Source organism: Bos taurus, chromosome 17 (genome assembly GCF_002263795.3).
Source record: "Bos taurus isolate L1 Dominette 01449 registration number 42190680 breed Hereford chromosome 17, ARS-UCD2.0, whole genome shotgun sequence".
Classification (NCBI taxonomy): Eukaryota; Metazoa; Chordata; class Mammalia; order Artiodactyla; family Bovidae; genus Bos; species Bos taurus.
In genome coordinates, this window is record NC_037344.1 from 39011259 (window position 1) to 39031684 (window position 20426).

Consider the following 20426-nt stretch of genomic DNA (forward strand, 5'->3'; position numbering starts at 1 on the left):
ACTGACTTGATGGACATGAGTCTGGGTGAACTCCGGGAGTTGGTGATGGACAGGGAGGCCTGGCGTGCTGCAATTCATGGGGTTGCAAAGAGTCGGACATGACTTAGCGACTGATCTGATCTGATAAAGCACATACAAAATGTGGGGCATAATCTATATTCAATAAATGGTAGCTCTCACTTTACTGTTTTGATAAATCTGTTTTAAATATCCTTATTCTAGATCCAGCTTCTATAAGAAAATACAAATTAGAACAGTGAGACTTATGGATGTAGTTGAAGACTCTCTAACTTTAGAGGGAAATGCATCTTACTGGGACTTTTTTGTTCATTTTATGAAAAGGAATTATAAACTTACTCTAGAGGAAACTCCATTTTGTTGATCATCATTGCCGTCTCCTGAGTGCTCAGTAAGTGCTAAAATACATTCTCTTCTTTAATCCTTACAACAAATGGATCAAGCAGGTAATTTTACTCATTTTGTGTATGAGAAAATTGACACTTGGAGGAGTTAGCTCACTTGCTTAGGAAAATACAGTTAAGAAAGAGTACAAAGATTTCAATCCAATCATTTTTTAATCCAAGGATCCAAAATTTTAAATACATAATATACAGTCATCTCATTGTATCCATGATGGACTGGTTCCAGGAATAACCTTCCAATACCAAAATCCATAGATGCTCAAGTCTCCTATATGAAATAGCATAATGTTGACATATAACCTACATACATCCTCCCATATACTTTATCTCTGTATAATTTATAAAACTTAATGCATGTAAATGTTATGTAAATAGTTGCTGTTGCACAGAAAATTAAAGTGTTACATTTTGGAGGTTTCTGGAAGTCATTTTTTTTGAACATGTGGAACATGTGGACACAGAGGGCTGATAGTACTTCATCCTGTGCTGTGTCACACATCATGAGAGAGCAGATAGTGATATGAAGATAACTGTTCCGTCTCTCTTGCTTAAAGGATGATTCCTCTATATTTTTTTCATTCTCAAGGGCTTTACTGTCAATAATTCATGATTTCTTTTGTATGTAATACAGGTATCTAGAGAAAAAGTATATGGACAGCGTTTCCTTTCCCAGCACCATTGCCTTTCCTTTCAGTAACTGGATGGTGCTCACCAACCATCTATTCAGAAATGACTGTACTCTAAAACACTGGCATCTTGTGGAAGCCTAAAGCTACAGCAGCACTGAAAGCAAGCACCAAATCTGGGAGTCACTTGCTTTTATTTGTGCTTTCTTTTCAACTGGCTAAGTCATAGTGGGAGACAGAAGGGTTGTTCTATTCATGATGTCAAGACTGAAGGTATTGAACTGCCATGGCTTACTTTTGAGGTCTAAATTATATTTGATAGTGGAAGGGTAAGGGGGTGGGGGGAAATGTCCACTCCTCCTTTTGCCAATTTTCACTGCAACTTCAAGCATGAGGTAAACAGTTCTAATTAGCTTCTTTATTATTTGCATACCAGTAATTCTTCTTTATAGATAACAGAAATGCTGTGCTTTCAGAATCATAGCTTTTCTTTCTGTCACAGACAAGCAATCTGTACTACCTTATTGATTTGCCCAACCAATTAGTCCAATGATTGTTTCCCATCTATAAAAACAACAGCAATGCAAAATCATATATATCCGATGAAAAATACGATACAACTTAGAAGTCAGCTATGAATAAAAATGATTGATAAAAATGATACCTATTGATATTTGCATTTTCTCAGTAGCTTTTTTCCCATGTTCCAACTGAATGGTTCACAGTACATTGCTGAAGCTTCACAAAATCCGTGAAAATGATATAAGAAACTCCTTAGTAAGGGCTGGAACTACAGAAGAAATAAGAGAGCTTTTATTTGTGTACATTTGGCTTCTAGTTCGAAAGTTTATGGCTTTCTTTTCACATTCAGTTGACACACTACTATATCGCAGGCTGAAAGATCTGAACTACCACCACTCGTGAATTGTGAAGACCAAGACGTTTGAAACTTTTACCAGATTTATGACCTAGAAAAGCAAAAATAGAGCAGGAAAAAGAAATGAATGGAACTATAAAGCAGATCTGAGTCTATCTTTCAGGAAAAAGAAATGAACTAAAAAGTTAGAAGTATACTGTATTTTGGTGTTTTTCTTTCTGGCTTACTTCACTCTGTATAATAGGCTCCCAGAAAGAAAAACACCAATACAGTATACTAACGCATATATATGGAATTTAGAAAGATGGTAACAATAACCCTGTGTACGAGACAGCAAAAGAGACACTGATGTATAGATCAGTCTTATGGACTCTGTTGCAGAGGGAGAGGGTGGGGAGATTTGGGAGAATGGCATTGAAACATGTATAATATCATGTATGAAACGAGTTGCCAGTCCAGGTTCGATGCACGATACTGGATGCTTGGGGCTGGTGCACTGGGACGACCCAGAGGGATGGTATGGGGAGGAAGGAGGGAGGAGGGTTCAGGATGTGGAACACATGTATACCTGTGGAGGATTCATTTTGATATTTGGCAAAACTAATACAATTTTGTAAAGTTTAAAAACAAAATAAAATTTAAAAAAAAATTAAAAACAAACAAAAAAAAAAAGTTAGAAGATTCTGGAAGTTAAAATTTTATTCTAGGCAATGGTGACTGACCAAGTGGGTTAGGTGAATGAACATGTTAATTCATTTCTAACTAACTGAACTGAACTGAACTAGCTGTTATGTTGCTCTTGCAGCTTTGCTTAAGGAAGATAGTGCACCAAGAGTTTCCAAAAGGCATTATTTAAATTTCACTCTGAGTCACACGTGTAAATTATAAGGTAAAGATCACATTATAAGAGAAAATTATGTATCTTATTTTAGGAAGTTGAGCCATATTAATGATCCTTAATGATTCAATATCACACTAAGCAGTCTAAAATTTTTAAGCTGAAATAACCCTGGAGGCATATATGTCAACTTCACAGTGATTATTCATCTTGGGTAGGAAACCCTACAGTACATGAAACATCAAAAACTAAACAGAATTTAAATTGTCCAATCATAGAGATCTTCTACTGAGTCAGTATCTCAAATTATAAGATATTAGAAAATAACTAACTTTATTTTTTTTTAATTTTATTTTATTTTTAAACTTTACATAATTGTATTAGTTTTGCCAAATATCAAAATGAATCCATCACAGGTATACATAGAATGAAATGCCCCCCCCTGATTAGAAAGGCCAGGGTGTCTAAGAATCAGTTTATGTTTAATTTAAAGCAGTACCAAAGGAATTAACCAGAAAACCCAACAGTAGAAGTGCTATACAGAGAATGCCTTTGGATCTGGTGATTAATTGAACCTGTGTGCGGATGTGGACTACTGGAGGAGTACAGATGACTCTCATAATTTCAGTTTAGGTGACTGAGTAAATGGCTATAATATATTCTGAATTATTTCACACAAATAGAAACAGATGGTGAATGGAATATCATAATTCATTTTGGAATGTGCTGTATTTAAGCCACTTGTGTGAGTAGTGTATGTGAAGACGTGGAATGGGGAGCTGTCTGTATCAGTCAGGAGCTCAGAAGGAAAGTCTAAACTTAAGGCCAGGATTTAAAGTCATCAGTGTACGAGCAGTATTTAAATCACAGAATCAGATAAAATTGACCAAGGAGACACATAGACTGAGAATGAGACAGGTTGAAGACACAACATCACCACCAGCAAACACCAGGAGAATACCAACATGTAGAAAGAGAGCATTTAAGGAGACTAAGAAAGAAAGTGAGCCAAAGAAGAAAACAGGAAAGAAGTAGTGAGGAAGGAGACAGAAAGATGACCGGAAAGAGCAATAATTGAGGTCAAAGAGCAGAAAAAAATTGTGAAATAATTTAGTAATTGTCTTAATAGCAGTCTAGGGCTGCTATAATGAGACACTACAGACTAGGTGGCTTAAAAAATAGATATTTGTTTTCTCACAGTCCTGGAGGCTGGATGCCCAAGATTGGGGTGTTGGCAGGTTTGGCTTCTCTGGCTCCCTCCTTGGCTTGCAGACAGCCGCCTTCTCATGATTGCTCACATGGGCTTTCCCCTGCTCATGCACATCCTGTCGTCTCTTTCTAATATAATGTATTATATTCTAATGTGTTTTAAATATAACACAAGTTGTATTAGATTAAGGCCCCATTTTTACGGCCTCATTTAATCTTTTTTTTTCCTTCCTTTTTAATTTTTTTCAAGTTTATTGTGATTATAATCGACATATAGCCATCTGTTAAGTTTAAGGTGTACAGTATAATAATTTGACCTACATATACATGAAATGATTATCACATAAGTTTAGAAAATATCCATAATCCCATATAGATACAACATTAAATAGAAAAAAAATTATTTTCCTTGTGATAACTCAGAATCTACTAATAAAACAAAAAAGACTAAACTTGACAAGATCAGATTTGTGATTATCCAAGGCAGGGGTGAGGGAAGGGGAACTGGATAAAGTTGGTCAAAAGGTGCATGTTCACACTCAGTTGTGTCCAACTCTTTGTGACCCCATGGACCGTGGCACACCAGACTCCTCTGTCTGTGGAATTTCTTGGGCAAGAATACTGAGATGGGTTGCTGTTTCCTTCCCCAGGGGATCTTCACAACCCAGGAATTGAACCTGGGTCTCTTGTATCTCCTGCATTGGCAGGCAAGTTCTTTACCAGCTGAGCCACTTTAAGTTGTGTGGTCAAAAGGTACAAACTCCTAATTATAGGATAAATAAGTACTAGGAATATAAAGTACAGCATGATTATAGTTAACATGACAGTATCACATTCAATGAAAGCTGTTGGCCTCATGAAATCTTAATTACCTCTTACCTATAAAGCATTATCTCCAAATACAGTTGTGTTGGAGGTTAGGGCTTCAGCATATGAATTGAGGAGATGCAATCTAGTCCTTAACTGTGGTCAGACCTTTACTGAATGCTAATGACCATACTTCTGCTCCACCAAAATTCATAAATTGAAACCTAATCCCAAATGTGATGGTGTTTGGAGGTGGGGCTCTGCGGAGGTGTTTAGGTCATGAGGCAGAGTCCTGATGAATGAGATCAGTGTGTTATAAAAAAGAGACCCCTAAGAATCCCTCTTGATGAAAGTGAAAGAGGAGAGTGAAAAAGTTGGCTTAAAGATAAACATTCAGAAAATGAAGATCATGGCATCTGGTCCTATCACTTCATGGGAAATAGATGGGGAAACAGTGGAAACAGTGTCAGACTTTATCTTATGGGGCTCTGAAAACACTGCAGATGGTGGCTGCAGCCATGAAATTAAAAGATGCTTACTCCTTGGAAGAAAATTTATGACCAACCTAGATAGCATATTGAAAAACAGAGACATTACTTTGCCAACAAAGGTCCTTCTAGTCAAGGCTATGGTTTTTCCAGTGGTCATGTATGGATGTGAGAGTTGGACTGTGAAGAAAGCTGAGCACTGAACAATTGATGCTTTTGAAATGTGGTGTTGGAGAAGACTCTTGAGAGTCCCTTGGACTGCAAGGAGATCCAACCAGTCCATTCTAAAGGAGATGAGCCCTGGGATTTCTTTGGAAGGAATGATGCTAAAGCTGAAACTCCCGTACTTTGGCCACCTCATGCGAAGAGTTGACTGATTGGAAAAGACTCTGATGCTGGGAGGGATTGGGGACAGGAGGAGAAGGGGACGACAGAGGATGAGAGCTGGATGGCATCACCAACTCAATGGACGTGAGTTAGAGTAAACTCTGGGAGTTGGCGATGGACAGGGAGGCCTGGTGTGCTGCGATTCATGGGGTCGCAAAGAGTCAGACATGACTGAGCGGCTGAACTGAACTAAAGATTCCTTTCACTCCTTCCACCATGTGAGGTCACAGGGAAAGCACAGGCTCTCACCAGACACTGAATCAGTTGGCACTGTGTTCTTGGACTTACCAGCCTCCAGAACTGTAATGCATTTATGTTGTTTATAAGCCACCTTTGTTATGGCAGCCCAAATGTACTAAGATATTGATTGACTATTCATGGTTTATAAACTAAAATCTGAATTCCTTAGCAAAGCATAAAGAGTCTTTACTAAATGGCTCCAATCAACCTTTCAGTCCCTAATTACTATCTCATACTTCAATTCCATGGGAAAAATTTGGTTTCTCCTGATTATGCCTTGTATTTGTATGCCTCTGTTCCCTTTAGGGTCATCTTGATCCTCTACATGAACAAATCCTAGTTCACTTTGAAAATCTTCCTCAGTGTTGTTTCTTTTCAAAAGACTTTCCTTCCTTATTCTTCCTAGTAAGAAATGCTTCCCACATCTATGCTACTTCTGCATTTTATTCCTTTGTCACAAAGCCCTCATTAAATTCTATTATGATTATCTCTACTAGAAGGTCAGCTCATCTAACTATACCTTACTCATCTTTGTACATGTGTCCTCTAGTATTCTTACAGATACATGCCAGATGTCTATTAAATGTAAGACAGCAAATAAATAAGGAAATGAATGAATAAAAAAACAGGTAAATTAATGGACAGCTACACTATCCATAATGAGTTATTTCTCTAATATTTATGGAAGCCTGGAGTGCTGCAGTCCACTGGGTTGCAAAGAGCTGGACATGACTAAGCGACTGAAATGAACTGAACTGAAATAGAAAAAATACACTGTGCACATTATCATAGAATATGAGAGTAGTGTTCAACTGCTCTAGATAATCTCTTTATTAAATACAGTGTAAAAACAAAATATAAATAAATAAGAAACGATGTGGTAGGGGTGGTAGAAAAATTCACATATTATAAATACAAAACATGATGCGAACCTTAGAATATTTATACATTAAAGGAGAAGTAGACTAAACTGCATGCTGGAAAAAATCACGGGGCCAAATGATGTGAAAGAACCTACTTGTGACACATTTAGTTTATCTTGTTCTGTTATCCTGACAATGAGCATTGAATTTGATGAACTTTAAGCACAGAGGATTTGCGTAGGTGAATGATATAGATCTCCTCAAGTTCTTTAGTATAGGAGCTCAGTAACAGGACATCACCACCCAGCCTTTATAATTCTTTATTTAAAGCAGTTACAAACCTTCAACTATCTATACATACTCTACTATGGGATTAATGATGGGATTATTTGTCCTTCCAGGAATAGACAGCATCCATGTTTCCACACGGCTGAGGCAATAACTAAAAGATGTAACAGTAAAGGAGATATCAATGGTAGAGGTCCAAGAAGCTCGTCTCACAAAGTTTCAGAACTAGGACTCAGGGGACCCCACGGTCCCAGGTCCCAAGTCACTTCCTGTCAGCACCCGTTCTTGAGGATGCATTCATTGACTCTTTCCAAGCGCAAGAGCACAATTACTTCTCATCCCAGCTGATATCCAATCCTGGCCATTAGCTCAGTTATAAGACAAGACTAAAATCATTCGTCATTTTCTCTAATAATCCTCTCTATCTCTTTAATTATTTTAACACCCCAGCCTTTAGATTCAGTCCATAAAATTTGTTAAAAACACTCAGCTGAAGAATAGCAGGACTTTTCCACTCTTGTTTTTATTGCAGTATCTGTTCAAGTCATTCTGAGCTCCAAGCAAAATGCTGCATATCAGTGTTTTGTTTTACCCAAAGCAGAACAAAGTTGTCAATAATGATTCTCTTCACAGCTGCTAGAGTGATCATTCACTCTTCTGTTCAAAACACTCCCACCATGTTGCATCTAAACTCTATGTGGTCTTGAAGATGCTACAGGCTCTTTGCCTGCCTGCTGTTCCTACCACCACAACTGGATTTGGCCTCCAGGGCCAGGGTCATTGGAGGAGCTCCCTCAAGATGTCCTGCTTATTTTTACTTAGGGCTCCCCACTGCCTAGAACCCTTAATCCTTCAAGTTTTACAATGCTCACCCCTTCACTTCAATCAAGTCTTTGTTTAAGCATCACTTCCCCAAAATACCCTTTCTTAACTTCCTGCCTAACACATGAGCACACGGTCACATCAATCCCAGTTACAGAATTGTTGTAGCATAATCACAATCATTGCTTTCTTTGCTTGCTTGCTTAATCACTCAGTAGTGTCCACTCTTTGTGACCCTTTGGACTATAGCCCCTCAGGTTCCTCTGTCCATGGGATTTTTCAGGCAAGAATACTGGAGTGGGTTGCCATTTTCTTCCTCCAGGGGATCTTCCCCACCCAGGGGTCAAATTTGTGTCTCCTGCATTGCAGGCAGATTCTTTCATCACAATCATATTACATATCTTTTTATTTGTTTTTTTTTTTAATCTGTCTCCTATTCTAGGAAGTAGCTAAGGAAGAACAGAATCTAATGCATGGTAAACACTCGATATTTTCAAAATAAACAAAGAATAAGAGAATGAAACAAAGAAATAATAGAAGTCTGTATAGAAGTCATGCTCCTTCAAAATGGATATTGGAAATACATACAACACTTGATGAAATTTGACATTTTCAAAGTAGAAGATTGAGAACACAGTGAAAGCACACATCCTCTATTGAGGTGGAGTGAGGACCCAGCATTAATAAGACCTCAGCAATGATAGCCCCAGGAGACATCCAGACTGTTGTCTTAATCAGAGTTTTGAACTTTATTCTATTCTGCTACTTGCTAAGTCGCTTCAGTCGTGTCCAACTCTGTGCGACCCCAGAGACGGCAGCCCACCAGGCTCCCCCCTCCCTGGGATTCTCCAGGCAAGAATACTGGAGTGGGTTGCCATTTCCTTCTCCAGTGCATGAAAGTGAAAAGGGAAAGAGAAGTCGCTCGGTCGTGTCCGACTCTTAAAGACCCCATGGACTGCAGCCTACCAGGCTCCTCCATCCATGGGATTTTTCAGGCAAGAGTACTGGAGTGGGGTGCCTTTGCCTTCTCTGTATTCTATTCTACATCTATGTAAATATATAACACTGTCACATGGTCCTGTAAATCAGCTTGAGGTAGCAAAATCATGGCAGCCATGAATAGCATCATTTCTGTGGAAGGACCCTTTTCTGCTCAGTTCAGATTGTTGGGCATTCATGGTTAACTGAGGATTCTACTCATCCTCTGGATGGTCTGAAATCATGAATTCACTAAGTAATGATTCAACTCTGATACCATCCTGGAACTGTTGTATCAGCAGAAATATGTGGAAGTCATGAGCAGAATGGTCCTTTCTCTCAAAAGGACTTAGAAGTTGAATGTGCCTTTGAAACCATATTAACTTTATACAGACCTTTAATTTGTTCTTAGCCCTCTGTTTTCCTCATCTACACTCTTAGCAACATGATCCGTGTTGGTCTATTACCTAAGGTTGAAATATCAGAGGCAGCTGATGACTGCTGTCCCCTCTGCCTTCTGTATCACTAAAGCAATGTCAAATCCCAGGTGTGTATCAGAACCCCCATCACATTTATCATTATAAAACTTGATTTTGCAGAAAGTACACTGGCCACACCTTTAGGAAACTACAAAACAAAGCTCTAAAACAATAAGAGGAAAAGAAATAATGAAAAATTAGAACAAAAGAATCAATGGATTTAAAAACAGTAAAACTAAAAAAAAAAAAAAAAGTCTGAATCAAAAGCTGGTTTTTTGAAAAATCAATAAAATTGATACCTCTATGCAGGCTAGATAAGGAAAAGAAAGAAGACATATATTACCACTATTAGCCACTAAGGAGGGAAGTTATTACTGCTGATCCCTGCACATTAAATGGTTAGTAAGGAAATTCTGAGTTCACCAAATATTCCTTTGGGGTCCTTCTGTAACTTTTTATGGAATAACTGCAGAAATAATTGCAGAAAACCATTTGAAAAAAGTAATCAATTATAATAAAAACTTTAAAAGAAAACTAGAAATATAACAACTTAACAAAAGTTATGCATATTTAAAGAAAATAACACAACATTGTAATGCAATTAAACTCCAATTTTTTAAAAAAAATTAATAAAATGGAAAGAAAACAACAAAAAAAATAAAATAAAAACCTTATGGCTAATATCATCTTTTGTGGAGCAGGACTAACTCTTTTCACATAAATTCAGGGGTAAGACAAGAATATCTTCTTTCTGAGTTCCTATTCAGCACTGTACTGGAAGTCCTAACATTCAATAAGATGAGGAAGAGAAAAATAAAGATACACAAAATTTAAAAGAAAGAATGAAACAGTTTTTACTCAAAGGTGATAGACTGTCTGTGTAGATAGCCTGAAAAATAACCAATAAAATGGATAGACAATGAAAAATAATTAATAAATACAGCATGGTAGCTGATATAAAGTCAGTATGTTTTTAAAAAATCCGTTGATTTCCTATATAATAACAAAGAAAACTGGAATATTAAATTTTAAAATTCCATTTACAATTGTAACAAAAATTTTAAACAAAAAAATGCTGATTGAAAAAAAAGCTAAGTAAATGGAGAGATTTGTGTTCATGGATTGGAAAACTCAACTACTACTTTTCTTAGTAGTAAAGAAGTCGGTTTTTTCCCCAAATTCATATATTGACTTAATACAACACTATCAAAATACTAACACTTTTTTTGGTGGTAACAACAAACCACTTCCAATAATTGTACAGTAGGAAAGCAAACACTCAATTTCAAGATTCACTATCATGCAACAGTAATCTAGAGAGCATGGCACTGGTGAAAGAATAGACATAGCCAAAGGAATAAACAGAGAACTTAGAAATAGCCCCACACAGATAAAGTCAACTGATTTTTCACAAAAGCAAACAGACAATATAATATAACACAAGCATAGTCTTTTCCATTGATGGTACTGGAATAATAAGAAGCCCCCATCTTTTTAAAGAAAGAAAGAAAAAATAATAAAGAAACTGGACATAGATCTCACATTTTCCACAAATATTAATTCAAAATATACCATTGACCTAAATGTAATGCAAAGTTACAAAACTTCTAGAAGAATACATAGGAAAAACTCTGCATTACCTGCAATTTAGATATAATTCAACACTGAAAGCAAACCCATGGAAGAAAAATATATGTATAAGTTGGAATTTATTAATTTTTTGAGGGTATTAAATCTTTTTTTGTTTACACATAATAATGGATGATACACAAGCTTCATTCCTGGCTGAGTTCACAAATCTGCGGCAGGGCCTAGCTGCTACAAAGAAGAAATGCTTTAGACAATACTCATGTGTATGGGCAAAAAACTTGAGGACTATTCTTGTGACCAGTTGTATAACAGGTTATTTCATTTTCTGTTCTAAGGAAAGTGTAAAGCATTTCAACAAAGGGTTTTAATGTCGATTTTTTTTTTTTTGCACCCATGCTGTTGATTGCTAAATGTAATAGGCTGATCATGACATTGAATAAATGTATGTCTCTCTTTTTTTTAACATGCTATGTAAAGTCTGTCTACTCTGAAGCCATTTTGATAAATTATACCAACACTATGAAGTTAGAATTCCTTCAGGTAATGCCAGGTTCCCTTTGAAATGTATTTACAACCTGCTTTAGTGGAGAAGCTGTCACTTCTCTGGCTCTCCTCTCCTGCTAAGCTTGGTTTCCTGGCAGTAATTAAAACCATTTGCCACTGCCATAGCTACTGTTGCTGCTGGAACCACCATAGCCACCTTGGTTTCATGGTTTAGCAAAGCATTGACCTCCATCATAGGGGTCAGAACTTCTGCCTCCAAAGTTTCCTCCTTTCATGGGTCCAAAATTGAAGACTGATTGTTGTAATTACTAAAATCCTTGTAGCTTCCTGCCACCTCCAAAGCTGATTCCATCATTACAGCCATCCCCACTGCCACCATATCCACCACCACCACCATGGCTGCCACCAAAGCCACCTCGACCACTGAGGTTTTCTCCATGACCAGAGTTATCATTCCCACCAAAACTACCTTCACAACCACCACCAAAGTTTCCAGAACCACTTCACCCTCTCTGGATGGATGAAGCACTAGCCATCTCTTGCTTAGATAGGGCTTTTCTTACTTCACAGTTGTGGCCATTGACAGTGTAGTATTTCTAATGACAATCTTGTCTACGGAGTCATGGTCATCAAATGTTACAAAGCCTCTCTCTTTGCCACTGCCTCAATCATTCATGATTTCAACCACTTCAATTTTACCAAACTGTTCAAAATAACCCCTCAGGTGATGTTCTTCAGTGTTGTCTTTAATGCCACCAACAGACATCTTTTTCACAGTTAAGTGTGCACCAGCTCTTTGAGAATCTTCTCTGGAGACAGCCCTCCTAGGTTCCACAACTCTTCCATCTACCTTGTATGGTCTTGCATTCATGGCCACATCCACCTCCTCCACAGTGGCCTGTGTGACAAATCTGAAGCCTCTGGAGCACTTGGTGCTTGGAACCCTCATGACCACACAGTCTGTGAGCATTCCACATTGCTCAAAATGGCTCCTCAGACTCTCATTGGTTGTTGCAAAGCTCAGTCCTCCAATGAACTTCTGCAGCTGTTCGGACTCTTTGGGAAACTCTGACTTAGACTTGATTGCAATGGAGAGGAAGAGGCTTCAGTGATGCTTACCTGGCAGCATCCACAGGCAAAAAGTGGAATTTATTTAATTTTTTAAAAAATTTTAAAAAGCAATGTTCTGCAAAAAAAAAAAAAAAATACTGTTAGGATGAAAAATCACAGATTAAAAAAACATTTGCAAATCACTCAGCTAATAAATGACTAATATCCAAATACACAAAATCACATAATAATAAAGTATCTCAGTCCTCTATACTAAGAAAACAACTTTATACTAAGAAAACAATAATAAGCAAAAAAAACTGAATAAACAGCTCACCACTGAAAATATGCAGGTGGCAAATAAGCATATGAAAACATCCTCAATGTCATGTATCTTTAAGGAAATAGAAATTAAACAGTAATGACGTACTACTGTACACCTACTGGAATGGCTAAAACCTAAAATCTGACAGTATCCATCACTGATGAATATGTGGACCAACAGTAACTCCCATTTATTGCTGGTGGGAAAGCAAAATGTTACAACCACTTTGAGATATATGTTGGCAGTTTCTTATAAGCTAAACATAGCTTGCTAGAGAATAACTCCAGTTTTACCCAACTGATTTGAAACTTATACAGAAATCTGCACATGAATGAATTATAAATCAGCTTTATTTACCACCATTAAAAACTGGTAGCAACCTAGATGTATTTGAATACATGAATAAATGAATAAACCCTTGTATACTAGTATAATGGAATATTACCCAGTGATATAAGTGGATGAACTATCAACCCAAAAAACAACATATATGAATTGTAAGAATATCACTAAGTGAAAGAAGCTGGTCTTGAAAAGGCAGCATACTTTATGATTCCATTTACATGACATTCTGAAAAAGACAAAATTATGGAGAAGGAAAACAGATTAGTGATTGTCAGTGTCTTGGGATGAGGGAAGTGTTGATTGGTTGAAGCACAGAGGAATTTTTAGTGCTATAACTATTTTGCTTGATACTATAGTGTCAGACACATATTACCATGTACTTGTCAAACCTCATAGAATCTTTCACCACAGGAAGTGAACTTTAATATATACAAACAAAAATTCAAGGAGGTCAGGGATCCCAAAATGGAATGCAAACTGTGGCAAGAGAATCTAACTGTATTACAAATGTGTAATATAAACTCTCAGAGAAGTGAAGAGAAGTCACTCAGTTGTGTCCAACTCTTTGCGACCCCATGGACTGTAGCCTACCAGGCTCCTCTGCCCATGGAATTTTCCAGGCAAGAATACTGGAGTGGGTTGCCATTTTCTTCTCCAGGGGATCTTTCTGGCCCAAGGGTCGAACCTGGGTCTCCCGCATTGCAGGCAGACTCTTTACCATCTGAACCACCAGGGAACCCTCAACCTCTCAGAGAAGGGTGTGGAAAATATTCTGATGTAAGCAACTTTGGAAATAAGTGGAGAAAAAAAAAAGAAACTGCATGTAAGCACTGTACTTCAGTAGGTAGCATTGTTTCTTTCAGGGGTATAGGTTGATAATTGTGAAACCCTAGATTATGCTGGAATTGAACAGATAAGTAAATGGATGCCAAATGACAGAGCCAGGAGCCTCACTGTTGGGGCGGGGGGAAGTTTACATAGAAGCAAGGGGAATAGCTAGAAGAACCCATATGGTTATGGATTGGATGTGGTGCCTCCAGCATGAACTCATGTTCAATTTAACATAAATACAGATGGAGAGATTCAGCAATACTTACAGCAAAATGTTGCCTGGGAAGACTTAGGTGCAATGAACACATTCAGCACAGAACCAGAGCTCCTTGAAAAGAATGGTTGATTCTAGGCCTGGGGAATATACAATATGAGGCTGGAGCATAATTAATACAAAAAGTAGGAAATGCTATATTAAACATGCACACATACATACACACACACACGCACACATAAGCACACACATATACACACCGATGGGAGCATGTAAAAGGGGAACAGAAATCAATTGAAAAATCCCCCAATGGCCAGAACTGGAACCATTCTAACAATTAAGCAAATAACACATTATTGGATTATGACTCAAAGCATAAAATAAATACCTTGAGTCCATACTCATATAAATAAATGATTGAGTAAATAAATAAATGACTGAGAATAAAAAAATGCCCGGTGTAAAGAATTCCAAATAATTTATGTAGATACTCTCCCCTTAATATGGTGGAGCTGGTGGAACATCACATCCTTCCTTCCCACCGGTCCTTAGTGACTCCCTTCCAAAGAATACAGGATGAAAAGGGGGCAAAGGAGTAATTAATTTGGAAACTGTGGTGGACAAATATTATCTGAGCCACATGACCAAGGTTAGCATCAACAATGATAAATCATGTTGAGAATACATATCCTTGATGTGATTTGATGAAAATGTCACTTTATCTGTGACTTTTCTCCAAAGACACATATCCTCAGTCTATTCATGGGAAATATAAAAAGTAAGACAAACCCAGACTGAACCACATTCTACAAAATATCTGACCAGTACTATTCAAAATTGTCAAGGTCCTTGAAAACAAGGTAAGTCTGAGAAATGGTCACAGCCAAAAGTATTCCATGCAAAAACAGCTACTGAATGTTGACATGGCATCTTGCACTGGATCCTGGGATAGAACAGCATAAGAAAAAAATTAAAGAAATTTTAAAAATATGGTCTTGAATTAATAATATTCCATCAATACTAATTCACTAATACAACAAATATTTCCGACACAGATAAGATGTTAGCAATCAGGGAAATAAGATGCAGATTATAAGAGAACTCTCTATAATGTCTTTGTACCTTTTCCATAAATCTAGAAATTTCCTAAAATAGAAAAGTTACTAAAAATTGCCCTTATATTTGGAAAAGATGAAAACTCTAACTTGAAAAGATACGTGCACCCTAATGTTTGTAGCAACACTATGTACAATAGCCAAAACATGGAAGCAATACGTACTGTATGTATATGTACACATACAATGAAATATTACTCAACCTGCTCTAGCACTGGGTTGCACCATAAGCAACTGGTGGAAATTAAGCCAGTTTTGATATTAAAAAAAACAGAAATTTAAAATAGTTTGACCTAATAATCGAGAGAATGGTCTTCAGTATCAATAGCATGTAAAAATTTAATAACTACTGTCAAAATAGGCCTCCAAAAAGATTATACATCAATTTATATCAATGGCAGAGGAGAGGACAGGGTACTCTCCACTCTTGGTCAATGGGTCAGTCCCAGGGCAGCCAGTGGCAGCAGGGAGGCCAGAGAGCCCTCCACTCCTTGGCGTCCTCCAATGTTGGCTCCAGCCTTCCCTGGACCCTCTTCCTGGTGACTCCAGCAGGGCTGCTGCCTCAGTCCACCAGCAGCAATGGAGACCAGTCTCTGACAGCTGGTGAAAGTTTACGCACTCAAGGAGGACCAGGAGTGGGACAACCAGGGCACCGGGCATGTAATCTGGCTACACAGAGCACCAGAAGGACATGTCTCTGCTAGTCAGGGCCTGACAAAATATGGTCCACTGGAGAAGGGAATGGCAAACCACTTCAGTATTCTTACCTTGAGAACCCCATGAAAAGTATGAAAAGACAAAAAGATATAATACTGAAAGATGAGGCCACTGAGTCAGTAGGTCTCCAATATGCCACTGGAAAAGAGTGGAGAAATAATTCCAGAAAGAATGAAGAGCCTGAGCCAGAGTGGAAATGATGCTGAGCTGTGGTTGTGTCTGGTTGTGCAAGTAAAGTCCGATGTTGTAAAGAACAATATTGCATAGGAACCTGGAATGTTAGGTCTGTGAATCAAGGTAAATTGGAAATGATCAAACAGGAGATGGCAAGAGTAAACATTGACATTTTAGAAAACAATGAACTAAAATGGATGGGAAAGGGCAAATTTAATTCAGATGACCATTATATCTACATTATATCTAAGGGCAGGAATCCCTTAGAAGGAATGGAGTAGCCCTCATAGTCAACAAAAGAGTCTGAAATGCAGTACTTGGGTGCGATCTCAAAAATGACAGCATGATCTCTGTTCATTTCCAAGGCAAACCATTCAATATCACAGTAATCCAAGTCTATGCCCCAACCACAAATGCCAAAGAAACTGAAATTGAATGATTCTATGAAGACCTATAGGACCTCCTAGAACTAACACCAAAAGTAGATGTCTTTTTCACATAGAGTATTGTAATGCAAAACTAGGAAGACAAGAGACACCTGGAGTAACAGGCAAGTTTGGCCTTGAAGTACAAAATGAAGCAGGGAAAAGGTTAACAGAGTTTTGCCAAGAGAACACACTGGTCATAGTAAGCACATTTGTCCAACAACACAAGAGAGGACTCTACACATGGACATCACCAGATGGTCAATACTGAAATCAGATTGATTGTATTCTTTGCTGCCGAAGATTGGGAATCACTATACAGTCAGCAAAGTCAAGACCTGGAGCCTACTGTGACTCAGATCATTAGCTCCTTATTGCAAAATTCAGGCTCAAATCAAAGAAAGTAGCAAAAACCACTAGACTATTCAGGAATGACCTAAATCAAATCCCTTGTGATTATATAATGTAGGTGATGAATAAATTCAAGGGACTAAATCTGGTAGACAGAGTGCCCACAGAACTATGGACTGAGGTTCATACCATTGTACAAGAGGTGGTGACTAAAACCACTTCCAAGAAAAAGATATGCAAGAAGGCAAAGCTGTTGTCTGAGGAGGCCTTACAAACAACTGAGAAAAGAAGAGATGCTAATGGCAAAGGACGAAAGGAAAGTTACACTCATCTGAATGCAGAGTTCCAGAGAATAGCAAGGAAAGATAAAAGAGCCTTCCTAAGTGAATGACACAAAGAAACGAATGAAAACAACAGAATGGGAAAGACTAGAGACCTGTTCAAGAAAATTTGAGATAACAAGGGAATATTTCATGCAAGATGGGCCCAATAAAGAATAGAAATGGCAAGAACCTAACAGAGGAAGAGATTAAGAAGAGGTGGCAAGATACACAGAAGACCACAATGGTGTGGTCACTCACCTAGAGCTAGACATCCTGGAATGTGAAGTCAAGTGGGCCTTAGGAAGTGGAGGTGATGGAATTACAGCTGAGCTATTTCAAATCCTAAATGATGATGCTATTAATGTGCCACATTCAATATGTCAGCAAACTTGGAAAACTCAGCAGTGGCCACAGGACTGGGAAAGGTCAATTTTCATTCCATTACCAAAGAGGGTATTGGTATTGCCTAAGAATATTCAAACTACTGCACAATTGCATGCTTTTCACATGCTAGCAAGATTATCCTCAAAATCCTTCAAGCTAGGCTTCAACAGTGCACGAACTGAGAAATTCCAGAAGTACAAGCTGGATTTAGAAAAGGCAGAGGAACCAGAGATCAAATTGCCAACATCCACTAGATCACAGAAAAAGCAAGGGAATTTTTTTAAAAACCTACTTTTGCTTCATTGACTATGCTAAAGCTTTTGACTGTGTGGATCACCACAAACTGTGGAAAATTCTTAGAGATGAGGGTAACAGACCGCCTTACCTGTCTCCTGAGAAACCTGTTTACAGGTCAAGAAGCAGCTGAAAGAACAGGACATGAAACAGTGAACTGGTTTAAAATTGGAAAGGAGTAGTTCAAGGTTGTATATTGTCACACTGCTTATTTAATTTATATGCAAGCACTCATGAGAAATGCTAGGCTTCCCTGGTGGCTCAGACAGTAAAGCATCTGCCTACAATGCAGGAGACCCGGGTTTGATCTCTGGATCGGGAAGATCCTCTGGAGAAGGAAATGGCAACCCGCTCCAGTACTCTTGCCTGGAAAATCCCATGGACAGAGGAGCCTGGTAGGCTACAGTCTATGGGGTTGCAAACAGTCGGACACGACTGAGCAACTTCACTTCATGAGAAATGCTAGACTGAATGATGCACAAGCTGGGACCAATTTGCCAGGAGAAATATCAAGAACCTCAGATATGCAGATGATACCACCCTGATGGTAGAAAAAGAGGAGGAACTAAAAAGCCACTTATAAAGGTGAAAGAGGAGAGAGAAAAAGCTAGCTTGAAACACAACAACAACAACAACAAAAAAAAGGTCATGGAATCTGGTCCCATCACTTCATGGCAAATAGATGGGGAAAAAGTGGAAACAGTGACAGATTTCATTTTCTTGGGCCCCAAAATCACTGCAGATGGTGACTGCAGCCACAAAATTAAAAGACTCCTTGGAAGAAAAGCTATGACAAGCTGAGAGAGTGTTTAAAAGCCAAGGCATCACTTTGCTGATTAAGGTCTGCATAGTCAAAGCTATGGTTTTTTCAGTAGTCATGTCTGAATGTGAAAGTTGGACTGTAAAGAAGGCTGAGTGCTGAAGAACTGATGCTTTTGAACTGTGGTGCTAGAGGAGAATCTTGAGAGTCCCTTGAACAGCAAGGAGATCAAACCAGTCAATATTAAAGGAAACCAACCCTAATATTTATTGGAAGGACTGATGCTGAAGCTGAAGCTCCAATACTGTGGCCACCTGATGTGAATGGTAGACTCATTGGAAAAGACCCTGATGCTGAGAAAGATTGAGGACAAGACAAGAAGGGGTGGGAGAAGATGAGATAGTTGGATGGCATCAGTGACTCAATGGACATGAGTTTGATCAAATTCAGGGAGATGGAGGACAGTGAAACCTGATGTGATGCAGTCCATGTGATCACAAAAAGTCAGACATGACTAAGCAACTGAACAACAAAAATAACATAAAAAGAATGAAATAATGCCATTTGTAGCAACATTTAAGGACCTAGAAATTATCACATTAAGTGAAGACATAGAAAGACAAATATTGTATGGTATCACTTATATGTGGTATTTAAAGAAAATGATATAAATGAACTTAAATACAAGACTGAAACAGAACCACAGACATAGAATACAAATTATGATTACCAGAGGGAAAAGAGTTGGGGGAAAGAATAAATTAGAAGTTTGGAATTAACAGATACATTCAATGATATATTGTCAACTACAAATTGGTACTTGCCTTTGGCACTGGCCATCAACCTCTACAAGGATTAAATCATGTGCTGCTGCAGCTGCTGGCCTTCAACACCCCTGAAAGGAATTCAAGGTGGAGAGAAGAAATGAGGCACTCTGTGCTCTGGGAAAACCTGGCAGAACAGGTCTTCAGTTAGATAATTTCAGAAGATTTTATGAGTCCTATTCTTGTATCTCCTCATATTTAGAAAAGCACTAAAGTCCTTCATGTTCCTTGTGACTAGCAGAAACCTTCATGAGACTAGCAGAAACCTTCTGAAAAAAATATGTGCTTGATTGCATGTACTCCTCCTTCACCAAAGCCACATATATTACTGACCTACTCCACCCCTCACCACGCCCCACTGTTCACCTCTTTGGAGCAGTTTCTCAGAGCTATCTGAGGTGCTGTATCCTGGGCTATAGTCCTCATTTTGTCCCACGTACAACTTAACTAACAATTTTTACATTGTGAATTTTTACGTAGTTAATATAAAATATATAAACAGCAGGGACCTACTGTATAGCACAAGGAATTATATTCAATATCTTATAATAACATATAAAAGGAAAATAATCTGCAAAAGAACATATAGAGAGAGACACATATATATGTATATACATTTTGTTGTTCAGCTGCTCACTTGTGTCCAACTCTTTGCAACCCCATGAACTGCAGCAGGCCAGGCTTTCCTGTCCTTCACCATCTCCCAGAGTTTGCTCAAATTCACATCCACTGAGTTGATAGTGTGAGTCTTCCACCTCACAGACAGGTTCTTTACTGCCCCAGCCATTAGGAGTTGCATATATATGACATATATGTACATATATATATAAGTGAATCACTTTACTGTATACCTAAAATTGACACACATTGTAATTA

General features: G+C 38.1%; 1 pseudogene; it reads right to left on the reverse strand.

The window, feature by feature from the left end:
• Positions 1–11346: 11346 nt before the first annotated feature.
• Positions 11347–13532, reverse strand: LOC783124 (heterogeneous nuclear ribonucleoprotein A1-like; annotated as a pseudogene).
• Between the last annotated feature and the right edge of the window lie 6894 nt (positions 13533–20426).